A 5,373-nucleotide genomic window follows, 5' to 3' on the forward strand; every position below is an offset into this window, starting at 1 on the left:
TACTCATAGGAAACGACATCCCAACCTTGCAGGAGGTAAAGTCCTGGCTTGGGAAGTGTTTCGCTATGAAGGACCTCGGACAAGCTGCATATATTCTGGGAATAAGGATAGTGAGAGACAGAAGTAAGAGACTGATAGGACTCAGTCAGGATACATACTTGGAAAAGGTACTAAAACGTTTTAGTATGGAAAATTCCAAGAGAGGGGAGTTACGAATCCAATGCAATACCAAACTGAGTAAGACTCAGAGCCCAAGTACAGAGGCAGAGATAGCAGATATGAGCTGAGTACCTTACGCTTCCGCAGTTGGCTCGATTATGTACGCTATGACCTGTACTCGCCCTGATGTGGCCTTCGCTTTGAGCATGGTCAGCAGATATCAAGGGAACCCTGGTAGAGCACATTGGATTGCTGTCAAGAATATTCTTAAGTACCTACGAAGGACCAAGGAATGGTTTCTAGTCCTCGGTGGGAGTGATGACTTAAGGGTGCGAGGGTACAGTGACGCTAGTTTCCAGACGGATCGGGATAATTACCGATCACAGTCGGGCTGGGTCTTTACCCTGAATGGAGGAGCAGTGACTTGGAAGAGTTCCAAGCAAGAGACCGTAGCTGATTCAACGTGCGAATCGGAGTACATTGCGGCAAGCGAAGCGTCAAAGGAGGCTATATGGTTGAAGAACTTCATAGGAGACCTTGGAGTTGTGCCAACCATAAAGGAGCCCATGGAAATTTTCTGTGATAATGAAGGAGTGGTTGCCTTGACCAAGGAACCAAGGGATCATGGCAGATCTCGACATATCGACAGGAAATATCATTTTATTAGACATCGGGTAGAAGAGGGACTCCTCGTTGTGAAGAGGGTATCGTCAGAAGATAACTCAGCAGATCCCCTTACGAAGGGACTGAGTAGGGTCAAGCATTTGAAGCACGCTAGGAGCATTGGGCTAAAGGACGATATTAGTTTAGATTAGATAGGTAGGAAACTTGTAATAGATAATTTTATATTCAACATTTGATGATTAAATAAAGGTGTTTTATTTATAAGAAAGTTACTATCCTATGTTGATTATTTATCTATTGTTTCAATTTTGCATGTTTTGACTTCCTGAATAATAAGATTATTCGAACAGTCCACAATCGATCATATGTTGGAAGTAGATATGAAAGAAGATTGTCATAAATTAGTTTGTAGATTGTCTAAAAGGTTTTAGACATAGCAAAGGTTTGCTGCAAAGTTTATGAGTGCTTATGAAATATGTTTTGAGCATTGGAATAAACCCGCACTTGCTAGTATCACTTCTTGAATGTTATCATAAGTGATCGGAAGATGATAATATCATATAATCTTAAAAACTAAAGATATGGTTGTTGTTTGCTAGTTGATTATATATTGATAATACGAAAACGCATCAGTAACTTGATGTTATAAAACGTATTATTATGTGTAACTTAGCTAGTAGATAATAAGAGCATATAAGTCGAAGTTTATCTGTTCCTTTTATTCTAAGAGAATAAAAGCGATATCTTGGTCACTCGATGATTTGGTTTGACTTATGTGACGGGCCCGGTCAGGATAATGTTGATGTGTTCAACTGAATTCTATGTCGAACGAATCAGAGATCGAGAAACAGAATGCTAGACAAAAAGTATTGTCTGCATGATATCTAGAACAGAGGATTATAGGATCCCTTATCTGAAGGACATGATTTTGATCAGAGTGACAGAAGCGTATAAGAGCTACGATTGCTAATCGGATTCTGAAGACGTATGTGAGATATAGTTACTAGACTTATTCAAGTGGGAGACTGTTGGATTAGTGTCTAAGCCCGTAACTATATTTGGTATATACTTGACCCGGTTGTGCATGGTCCTTCTGGGTTGCCTTCACCAAAGCAACTTGACAAGGTAATTTGATATGAGAGAGAGGATATTATGGTTTATTAGTATATTATAAGAATAATATATTAAAGGAGAAATCATATTTATTTAATTAGTATTAGTCATAAATTAATTATGAATTAATTTGGTGACTAAAAGAGATTAATTAAATAAAGGGGTATAAACTGTCAAATGTGTGATAGTTGGATTTTGGGCTAGGAAACCTAATGGACAAGAGGGGGAACGAAAATATGATGAGAGGATCATCATATTTCGTCCAAGGCCCTATTCCAGAAGGTTCCTTGGGCTGCTTGGTGGCTAAGCTGTCCATTAGGGTTTAGACTGAAACCCTAGTAGCCTACAAGTATAAATAGAGACCCATGCATGTGATTTTCGGCTACCACTTCTTGAAGAGAAACCCTAGAGCTGATTTCTAGCATCCTCCCTCCTTTCTCTTATTGCCTTCTTGCTACTTGGTGTTTGTGATCCATTAGAGGAATTACAATTGTGATTCTAAGCTCAAGCAAAGAAGATTCAAGCTATTTGAAGAGGTAAACATCTAGATCTGATGTTGTTTGTTATTTTGATAATATGTATGCTAGATTACGGTTTGCAAGACTTGGATTCAAAGCATGTACAATAGAGAAACCTAGATCCAAGCATTAGGGTTTGTATGAGCACATAGGATTGTTTCTTATGCATAAAACCCAACAATTACTTGTTGTAGATATGAGCTAAAAGCTTTTTACTTCTGTTTGGATGAGATAATCTTATGAACATGGTTTGATTGAGTGGTTGGATTAATATTAATTTGGTTATTTATCTTGTTAAGCTTGTTAAAGATCCTCATGTATTGATGATAAATATTTTCTGTTAATAAGTGAGTTATTAAGTTGTATGAACATCTTCTTGATTACTTGATTCATATAATTTTGAGAATACAAGATTGTATGCCTAGGAATAGTGAACATGAAACTAGGGTTAACTAGAAAATATGTAAATCAATGTGTGAGCATGTGTGATGAACAACCACATATGAGTTGATTGAATTGAACAAATTTAATTAGCTATTATTACAAGTCTTACTTGATACGAACTGAACACTAGGAAACTTGTTAGTTTAATCAACTGGCCACTGTTTGAATTAACTTGTCTACTAAAGGATTGGTAATAGTGAACATGAACCCAATCATATTAGGAATCGGTAACCATTGACATATTGATCCATTGCACTTGCCACGAAATCAACCATAGGAATAAGTGAATCAAATCTAAACAGAAGTCTCTTTTATCATTGAATCTAGTTGTCCTTTCTTGTTCTTCTTAATTGTTCACTGTATTTTGTTTGAGTGTTAATTGATTGTTTAAGTTTCTAGTCTTGCAAAACTAGAGAAACCCCCTTTTATATTGTTTTATTTAGATAATATTAGCATTTATTTTAATTGTTTACCGTTCCCTGTGTTCGATACCCTACTTACGTGAACTAAACTACTAATCGATAGGTACACTGCCTTTTGTGTGTTTGTTTTTTTTGTTTAAGTTAGTAGGATTAAAACTAGTACGTTTCACACACATCAAGTTTTTGGCGCCGTTGCCGGGAACGGTTCTAAAATTTATTTTAATTGCTAGTATTATCGATCCTTTGTGTGAGATTTATCTCATATAAAGTTACGAGTTTTTTTTTGTTTTAGTATTTGTTATGTATTTTCCAAATCTCGATGCTTTTGATGCTTTTCTTGAGGAAGTAGTACAGGAAATTGAGCAAGAAGATGAGGAAGATGACTCAGATGATGATTTGAAGGAATTTGGAAGATGGTTAGATAACATCTTGCCTAATAAACAAGAGCAATTTGAGTTACAAGAGCTAGAGTTAAAAGATGAAGAATTTAATCCAGAAAGAGATTTGGAGGAGCTGGAAAGATTGCTAGCAGAAGGGTCAGATGAAGAACAAGAACAAGCTGAGTTGCAGGAACCAAGCCGTGGTTTGACCATTACCACGACGTGGCCCCCTATTTTCCCAGATTGTGTTTCTAAGCATGGGGTGACAACTCCAACTTTGGAGAAAGTTCTGAAGCGCGATCCATTTCTGATTAGTATCCAACCGGTCCCAACCCTTATCAAGATTCTTGGGTTTTATATATTCAAGCTCGTTTGACCAATTTTAGAAGCAAAGAGCCAAAGTTTACAATTTGGTGCACCAAATAAGATATTCAATGCAACGAATGGATTGGCATTGAGTTTATTGGAAGTTTATTAAGTTGAGAGTCCAGCTAAAGACTCGCACAAAAAGAAGCGCTTGCGGGAGGCAACCCATCATTAGAGTTTGCTTTTCTTTTTCTTTCTAAACTTCTAGTATTTAGGGATAATTTAGGATTTTTATTTTGATGTTTTTTTTATTACTTGGTATTTGTTTTTGATCTTTTCAGAATATAGGGTGAGGGATAGAATGAACGAATAAAGCGTGAGGAATAAAACGTGAGATCGAGTCTAAAACGAGAAGAATGGGAGAATTGAGTCTAATTACGAGTCCGATAATTAAACAGCTGAAGGGATGTGTTTTTACTGAACAAAAATGAGGGGGAATATTGCTATAATAATCTCCTCAAACCCTAGAAACGAACCTGAAGCAGGAGCTAATTTTCTTCACTCAGTGAAGAAAACTCGTCGAGTTCCATTCAGATACTCGACGAGTCCATTTGGAAAAACCCGACTTTTATCGATTTAACTTGAAGATTTACTCTTTCTCTTACCTTTGAGTTGGTGATTTGATTGCATTCTATGGAGGCAATTGGCTGTACTATCAACGTTTATTTTCCGAGCATTTCAAAAACCCTTTTTCCTCTATATTTTGGGAGCCTAACCACACGAGATTTGACACCCAAGGCGTGGATGAGCTGTTCCCATGTCTAAAGTCAGCTGAAGATGGAACTTAACAAGAAGAATATCAACCTCGCAACTACTATCCCAGGGGAGTTTGTTCTAATTCTTTCTTTACTTTTATGTTCTTTTTCATGCATAACATGCAATGGGGACATTGCATAATTTAAGTGTGGGGTAGGGGGTTGATTACATTTAGTGAAAAGATTAGAATCTTTTGAATCCTTGGTTTGAAAAAAAAATTGCATAAAAATTTTGCTAGGGTTAATTCAGACCAATTTGGTAGAGCAATTAGGGTTCCATGGTATTTATTGTGTTTGATGATTCTATGAAGACCCAAATGTTTAGTTGAGCCAATATACGTTATAATGCATTTGTGGCCCCCTTTATTCTAGTGAAATCATGGGACAAAAACACAACCTCGCTTAGTTTGAGGATCGCAACATGTTTAGCATCGTGTACTTGAAATGTATCCAGGAAAACTAAAGTAGTCATTGCACACTAGACTAATGCCTTTAACCAATAAAGGATGAAGTTAAATTCCCTTGCTTAAGCATATGTTTTTCTAGGTTTTTAGTTTTGAGTGGAAAAAGTGCGTTGAAAAAAGAAAAAAAA

Source organism: Lactuca virosa, chromosome 5 (assembly GCF_052849685.1).
Source record: "Lactuca virosa cultivar CGN04683 chromosome 5, Lactuca_virosa_CGN04683_v6, whole genome shotgun sequence".
In the NCBI taxonomy this organism is placed as follows: domain Eukaryota; kingdom Viridiplantae; phylum Streptophyta; class Magnoliopsida; order Asterales; family Asteraceae; genus Lactuca; species Lactuca virosa.